General features: G+C 52.6%; 1 protein-coding gene across 1 annotated transcript in view; it reads right to left on the reverse strand.

The window, feature by feature from the left end:
• The window catches only part of WSCD2 (WSC domain containing 2), a 78,142-nt gene that overhangs the window by 43,497 nt on the left and 26,163 nt on the right, over positions 1–8,482 (reverse strand). The window lies entirely within an intron of this gene.

An 8,482-nucleotide genomic window follows, 5' to 3' on the forward strand; every position in this document is an offset into this window, starting at 1 on the left:
GGTTGCCTTACTCTCTAGTGCAGGGCACGGACCTCTTCCTGGGATCTCCCGAGGGTATGCCAACAACCTTTTACAGAGCAGGACGTTGGCCGCTGCGGTTCCCCTGCTCGATCTGTGGCGGGGTCAGGTGTTGTGTCAGGGTTGCTGGCGGGATTACGGTGAGGTTAGAGTATGGGTTTGCACAGGATGGTTTGGGCAGGGCTGACCCTGCCTCACAACTAGATGCCACCTCTGCAACCAGCCCCACTTCTCCATGACGCGCGTCTCTGAGCGATGCAGGGACTGACACCGACTGGACAACCTCGACCCACGGCACCAAGCTACGTGCTATGTGGCCTCTCCACTGCAGGGATTAAAAAAAAGCCCTTCCCTAATTTTCAGACAACGATCCTTCTTTCCAGACAACTTTAACTTAAAAAAGCCTCTGGCCAAGCCAGGGATCCAATCTGAACCGGAGGCAATTAATTTTACTCTGAGAAAGGACCTGGAACGTCACCGAGAGAAACAGTCTTTGCTGACTTGAATAAAAAATACCCCAGCAGAAACACACCAGCCACACATCTGCCCTGACAGGTTATCCGGCAACGGCACAGCAACGCGCTCGCGCCGAGACAGCCTCCCCGAAGAGCCCGATCGCTGATGAATGCCTCGTCCTCTCTCCTTCCAGGCACTCATTTCTTCTTCTCTCGTTAGATGGGGGAGCAAGGAGCCTCCTGATTATGTCCTGGCGTTTCCAGATGTTGGTTCCCTCCACTCGGTCGTGCTCCTGGCTGGTTTTTTCCTCCCGTTCATCCTAGTTCAAACATTGCAAAAGCCGTTGTGGAGGAGGAAGATGCAATTCCCCGGGCACCGAGCCGGTCCATGCTTTGGCCGTGTCTATAGCACACTCGGTTCACAACTGATCCCTATCCCTTGCCCAGGGGCGGGTGAAGATCCATGCCTTTTTATTTTTAAGTCCTTCACAGCCCCTTCATCAGGTTGATTTCCCCCTCTTCTCTCTCTCTGAGCAGTGTTTGTACTCCCCAGCATTCGCTGCGCCCACTTTTAACCCTCTGCTGCTTATTCCTTTAAAATGGTTGTGGTTTTCTATTGGCACAATGATGCCAGCGGCTTGCTGGGGCTTTTCCACACTATTTCCTGCAAGTGTAGGTGAATTTTGCCAGCTGTGAAAAGAGGCGAAACCACCCTTAATCCTAGAAATCGGTTTCCAAGTGATGAGGAATTAGAAAAGCACAGGGCTGCCTGGCAGCAGTCACATCTGTGCTGTTTTGTGTGCGCTGAAATATGCTTTTAAAAACACTCTGGAATGGGGCCGCAGTCACACAACTGGATTAGCAATTGAAGAGGCGATCTTCACCTGGGAAAATGCACATTAGGCAGCGGATGGTGTACCTTGGCCATCTCACTTCTCACTGTTTCCTTTCTGGTTTGAATGCCAGCATTATGCCACTCTAATCCAATCAGCGAATCCATTTGTTTTGACCTTTGGAGAGAATAGTGGGGCCTTTTAACTGAAGTTTAAGCAGCAGCTCCTGGAAAAGTGAATTTCACAGTGCCCTGCGTTAAATGTCAGGGTTGTGGCAGCCAGAGATGTACCATCTGTTTGAGCAGGCTTGGTTCAGAGACGGGGTTTTGAGAGCAAACTTCTGCAGAGGTCACCAGCAAGGCAGCCGGCACATCCCGAGGGGCGGATGGCGGGAGAGCGTCTTGCGTTCGGGAGAAGGCCCCGTCGTAGCGTCTCGGATAATGCGGGTTACGAATGTCCGCGCGCATGCAGAGCAAGTGCCCGGCTTCAGACCGATGGGACTTCTAGTTGAGATGAAGACAAAGCAAAGGGAATGAACGCAAGTAAGTCAGAATAAAAAGGTGTCCCTGAAACAGGTGACGACGGGTCTGAAAACAAATTGGCTGCTGGTTTAGCGGCGTAACCGTGCAGGACCCGGGTGGACGAGCAGTCGAGACACCCTGCAGTATAAGGCAGCTTTACGGTGCACTCCTGCAGCACGGCGGGAGGGAGTTGATGGCAACCCGCTGCAGGACCGTATCTGCCGGCAAGCCCGCTAATGTCCCAAAACATACCGGCAGCACACTCTGGGAGCTCTCCGTTGTCCCCGTCCTTCTCCCAGAGCAGTTTGTGGGGAGGCATTTGCATTTTTCTAATGTGATTTCTGCACGCTCTCCCATGGGACAGGCTGGTGACCGGGAAAAAAACCAAATACCCAACCAGGTATCTTAGCGACATCCAAGGATCACTGTAAATGTTCCTCCGCCTGACTGCAGAGATTCGCTCTCCCTTTGACACTTAAGTAGCTGCTAATGAGCCCCACCAGTCTTTGGGTTTTAAAGATGACGGAAGGCGGAATCCAATGAATACAAAATTACAGGCAAGATTCACAAAAGCCTTTGCAAAGCCAGGAGGAGATCAAAAACCTATTTCTGACTCATTAGAGAGACACTCGGCATTCACGGATGCCTCTTCCTTTCTCCCTGGCTCTTTTTTCCCCTTGGTCAGGGTGTGCTACACTTAATCCAACTGTCCAAAGCACTTATTAAGGAGACACCTCTTCCATTCACAGCGTAGGCTCCACCTGCAAAGCGGGGCATTGTTCTCGGGAAGGGGCTTTCCAGCCGCCGAAGGGACCCACCAACGTCACCTCGTCATAGGGACGGGGGAACAAGCTACTTCCCAGGGACCGGGACACCGGCTCAAGGCAAAGCAGGTTTCTGGGCAAAGCCTGGTAGTTGCAGCAAGAAGCAGGGAGGCAGGAGTCCTGGGTGTCTAGCGCAGTCTCTGCCCCTGATTTACTGTGAGGCTTTGGTTGAGTCACTTAAATCTCCCCGGGCCTGTCCCTGGTATAAACGGGGCACAGAGCCACGGTCCCTGTTAGGGACAGCAGTGGAGTGTCACCGGGACGGTATCCCTTCCAGCACCAAACGAGGACTATCAAACCCAACTGAGTAGGTAACACAAAGCAACACTAACATCTCCCAGGTCCCCAGTCCTGGTGTCTGAATTTATTTTCTACCACCCTCAGGGACCTGGGACAGAAGTTCAATAAACCGATTTAACCTCAATCAGTTCAGTCTGCTGCATCCATCCGGGTTTATCTTAAAGCGGTTTTGGCCACTTTGAAAGCAGTTTATATGCACTGAACGTCTGTTGTGTTACAGCTTTGACCCAGTTTCTGATGAATTATACCGATTCATGTGTCATTTCTGTCCCTACCAAGAGACAGTTATGGAGAAGGTGGCTGTTGATTTGCAGGTGGTTACAAGCACACCAGAACCAGGGGATTCACAATTAATGCTCGTCCCCGGTTATTATTTTACTACTGAGATGTTCGGTGCTTTGTACCCTCAAAGGTCCCCTTTTGTTCGGCACGCAACAAAGGAGAGAGTCCCTCTTCCAGAGAGCCGATAACCTTAGGGCTACATTCCCGGATCGGTGCGGTTGGCAGTGTCGCCTCAGGAGCCCGTTGCTCCTGTTCTGGCTTTGACGCTTGCCCGTGAAGCTGGGCAGATTGCAGGATTGTTAACCCAGGTCTGTGCTGGGCCAGCTGCACTGATCGCCAGGCCCAGGTTGGCTTGCGTTTGCTTATCGCAGCTGCAGAGACCAGGGCCAGGGAGCAATCGGAGACGCTGGAGCTCTGTCCTGCATATCCCCAGCAAAGCATAAATGGGCTGGAAGATGGAGAGTCTTGGGGCTCATGATGACCAAGGGGCCGGATGGAGAACAGGCCACCTGCACCATCACTAGACAAGGGACAACTTGGGCAAAGTATTCCCCATCAGTTTGTCCCTGGTGCTCAGCTAGGCACGTCAGGGAGGACACCGCAAGGGAGTCAGTGATGCTTTCATAGCTGGAGGGGCTTCGACTTTCCCCACGTGAGCTGCGCCCACGCTCCGGGCGCTCAGCACAGACCCGGCGTGGCGGACTCAGCTGCCATCTCCGCTTCCAGCCTCCTCCCTCCCACAGCGATAACAGGACATTTGACAGCGCTCCTAAATTGGCAGCACGGTCCCCGTGGAATCACACCCCCGTCTTGGCTGATTAACAAGGATTTCTTCTTTTTTTTTTTTTTCCTCCCGACGTCTCGACTGTCCTCTGGAGGAAGTTTATCAGATTAAAGGGAGTCGGTGGTGGAGGCGACCAGCATTTCGCCTCCTTCCAGAACAATGCAGGCCAACCTCATTAGGCAAATTACTGATGCATGGCCTCTCCGTTAATGCTTCATTTCCGAGTGGGGTAGGTCTCCGGCATGGATGATGGCTGATAAAAAGGCCCCTCCTGGAGGGCAAAGAAGGCTTTGCCAGGTAAAGACTCCTATTCTAAAGGGAGGTGAGGAAGAGCCGAGGAAAATCATTTACTTTCGCGTCCTCTGCCCCACGCCCGTGTGCCTCACACAGGACAGGGGCCGGTCGTATTAGAAATGATTCCTTTTACAGTAACTCCTCCAAATGCCGTAATGTGATCCCCAGCATGTCAGGCACAGGGTGGGACATGCTCTTTATCCCAAAGAGTGCGCACTCTACACAGACAAGGTGGGCAACCCAGGCACTCGGAGATGAGAAGACATGGCCAAGGCCATGCGGGGCATCAGTGGCAGAGGCAGGAATGAACCCTTCCTTTCCAAATCCCAGCTTAGCCCTTTCCCCTCTGCATGATGCTCACCTTGCACTTTGTAAGAGCCTAAGGAAGCCCTGATGGACCCACCCTCCAGAGGGTAATTTCTTTTAAGTGCATTTCAGCGTACTTTCTTTTTGGGAGAAACCGAGGCACAGAACAGAGCCCCGCGTTCCCTGAGGGGTTTGCTCTCCTGGTAGCACTGCATTTCCTTCCTCGTCCCTTGACAAGCCACAGACGCAGAAGTATCCGGCAGTCACAAACGCCGTTCCTTCCTCCCCCCGCCCATGCCCCCACGACACTCCCACGGCCGTGCGAGCCTGGGGAGGACTAGCTTTTCTTCTGCCTTCCACCAGCCGGTGGCCGTGAAGCCTGACTTGCTAATCGCATCTGAATGAGTCATTTTTAGCTGCAGCAAAACAGCCCTAAAAGCAATTTGTTGAGAACGAGCTCCGTCCCTGCCGCAAGCCCTCTCTGGCAAGACCTCAGCCACTGCGTTTTGCTGGTTGTTTATGCTGCCATATTAGAGCAAAAAGCCCAGGAGCAAACTCTCGTTTCTTATTTTTATCCTTCCCTGTGACCTGCCTGATGCAGTGGGGAAAAAGCCATTTGGGGCAAGGGCCGCCCTCCCCACCAGACTGGCCCTTGTCCATCGACCGCAGGCCGGTTGCTTGAGAAGACCTTGTCAGGACAGAAGAAGACAAGCCAGGAGAAGTCGGCAGTGGCTCCCAGCCGGTGTTAGAAATGCTGCGGTCATAGATTTCATAGACATTAGGGCCGGAAGGGACCTCGGGAGCGCCTCGAGTCCAGCCCCCGCCCAAAGGGGAAGAAAGCCAGCTAGGGTCAAAGTCAGCTGAGCTGGGAGCCCCACAGAAATGCCGTCACACTTCACTGCAGCAGTAAAGGGGTTAAACTTGTCCTCCCAGGCTGGCAAGCTGGGAGGGAGCTTAATTTTTAATTAAGCTGCTTAATTCATTGGTCTCTGCAAAGCTGGTTGGGGCCAGCCATTGTGGGACGCTGGCCGAGACCGCTGCAGGAGACACCATCTACCTGTGCCATGTCTGGCACCACGGGCATCTTGAGCCTTGGCTGGAGTCTTTTTGGCCTGATTCAGTGCAATCAATAGAGTAACTGTAATGCCTTGAGCTATTGTGAATAATTACCAGCAGCATAAACATGCAATCTATTGCTATTATTAGCTGTCGCTGAAGCAGTCTGGGTTTCAGGCTCAAGCCATTTGAGATCCATAAACCCAAATCTGTCTGACATGCCAGCCAAGTCCTGTCCAGCCCACACTGCCGTGATTAAGCCTATGTCTTTAATCAGAGAAATTCAAATGAATTAGCATATTTACAGCGCCATCGCTTATTATGTGAGGAGGCTCTTTAAGGATGTGAGGACGTTGGTCTGCTTGGCAGGAACGAGCTAATTAGCAAGGCACAGCCCATAATCTTTGCTGGCTTGATTGTGCACGTACTGAAAGCAGGCAATCCTATTCAGACAGTCCATTTCTCAGCCCGTCTCAAATACCGCAAAGGGTCTGGATGGAGCCTGGCAGCTCCGCGACGACACACCTTCCCCGCTACGTTGATAAAGTATTTCCAGAGAGGAGCGGCAGCTCACCAAGAGTATCCGCTTTCTCCCTGCTTGGGTTTTGCCAGGCACGATGGCCAGCTCTCCAGCGCTTCGATGCTACCAAGTGCCCGAGAGCTCTGCCACATCCTTAAGGTTTCAGCACAGAGGCTGGCTCAGCAACAAGGCACTTTTCATGAAGAGCGTTTTGCAGCAGCCGACGAAAGGCAAGGGTCAACCCAAGTTTCCTGCAGACTTTATGCCCGTTGCAGTCCACCCTCATCATCAAAAGCAAAAGCCTGGGGCACTTTATAACACTCGCTGTGTCTTCCAGATGTTTTCTCGGCCATCAGCATCTGAAAACAGGCTGTGCGTCCAGCCGCGTGGCTGATATACTGGCCCGGGGGCCCAGGGAGATTTGGGTACTATCCCCATCCCTGATTCTGTCTCAAGCTACTGGACTGTCTGCATAGGATTGCCTATTTTCAGTACTTGCACAATCACGCCAGCAAAGATTTGGGTATTATTCCTGACTCTGTCTCAAGCTACGCAATGAGAGAGCTGCTTCAGCTTCCTCAGGCACGGCTGCCGTTTGGAAAAAAGCAGTTTTGTTCTCAAGCCCCCCGATGACAGTGCCATTATTCAGATGATGCCTTGTCCTGTAACATCCCCAACAGCTATTGCTACCCGGAAAAGCAGCAATGAAGAGAAGAGTGAAGGTAGGTTGAGCTTTTAGTGATGTTTAGTGCCTAGGGATTGGGAGAAGCGGGCAGCCCCATGGCACCACCTTGCTTTCTAACGAGGACCATCATCAAGAGCTCGGCAGCCCCCGGACCACCCTGTAATCCCTAAGGGAGGGTTTCCTTGAGCCAAGTGCCCTGGCTTCCTGTTGGTGTCTAGCCTGGCAGCTGGAGAGAAATTGGAGAAAAACCCAGGGAAAAAGCAACACTGGAAAGGAAGAAAGCTGGCAAGCACTGGGCTGGCTTAGTCCAAAGAAGAGAAGACCAGAGACAGTTATGATAAAAGGCTTCGAAGAGTACCGGAGAAAGGAAGGTTATGGACTGCTCTCCAAGTCCACTGGGGGTAGGACAAGTGACAGCAAAGGAGACCAAGGTTGGATAGTAGAAACTTTTCTAATTGTAGGGACAGTTACGCCCTGGAACAGGTCGCCTCGGGAGGACGGGCACCCTCCGTTGCTGGAGGTTTCCTCATGCTCCTACCGCCATCCCGTGGGACTGGACGCTAACCCAAGCCTTTGCCCTCCAGTAGCTCAAATCCCAGCGCGTTCCTGTGCTCTCGCGTCCATTTTACCCCCAGACTCTGCCCTCTCCTTGCAAGGTTCATTGAAAGGAAAAAACCATCCAGGGACATCATCACAGAAAGCGCTCTACCTCCAGAGCCCTCTCTGTTGTTTGCTACTAAATTACGCTCTTGGAGCCTGTCACTCCTGATTAAGAAGATTATGGCAAGACCCCAATTAGAGCCATTTTCGGATGATGCTGCGCATTTAACCGTCACCGCTCTTGGCCAGTGGGTTAGGAAAAAAAATTGCTTCGAACGTGGGTAATTATAATGCAAGTTTAATTGGAGCCGAACAAGTACCTTTAAGAGAAACAGAGGACATGTCGCAGGATGCGAGCGCACTCGAATCCCAGCCGTTTCTTACTGGATTGGGCATGGGTATGTCCAGTCGGCTACACAGGGGATGCAGAAAAAATATTGGTGCCTGAAAAGCATCACTGAAGAGATGGAGACATTTTTTCCTGTAAAACAACACTGTTTCCCTCATCTTCCTGCTGCCAGATGATCATTAAGTGCAGCTCGTCTGAGAGAATAAGGCTGTCTGAGAGATGGCATCAGGCTGAAAGGGAAGGAAGAGAAGAGGGGGGTGCAGCTCCGAGTGCAATGAATCCAGTATTGAATTTTTCCCTTTCATGTCTTGTCACGGAGAGCCGAGTCGGCACGATTTCTTCCAGCCCTCTTCTGAATAACTCCTCGCGTACGTCCCCGCGGCCCCCGCCAGCGCGACTCAAGTGATTCCAGTTCGTCATAATAACTGCCCCCGGCATCGCCATGGGTGTTCACCGAGACATTATACATCGGGCATCCAGGGCTCCTGCCAGAAGGCAGCCAAACCCGGCCCTGGTTTTTCCCCTTCTTCCCGAGCTGAAGTCGCCCAGACCTGGTCTGGGGAGAGCCAGCGAAGGCAACCCGGCGTGGCAGCCGACAGAAGTCCCCCCTCTGCCTGGGGGAGGTGACACGACGGCGGCTTGCGGGGTGGCTCAC

This window comes from Gavialis gangeticus, unplaced genomic scaffold (genome assembly GCF_001723915.1).
Source record: "Gavialis gangeticus isolate Ggan-Ray unplaced genomic scaffold, GavGan_comp1, whole genome shotgun sequence".
Taxonomy (NCBI): domain Eukaryota; kingdom Metazoa; phylum Chordata; order Crocodylia; family Gavialidae; genus Gavialis; species Gavialis gangeticus.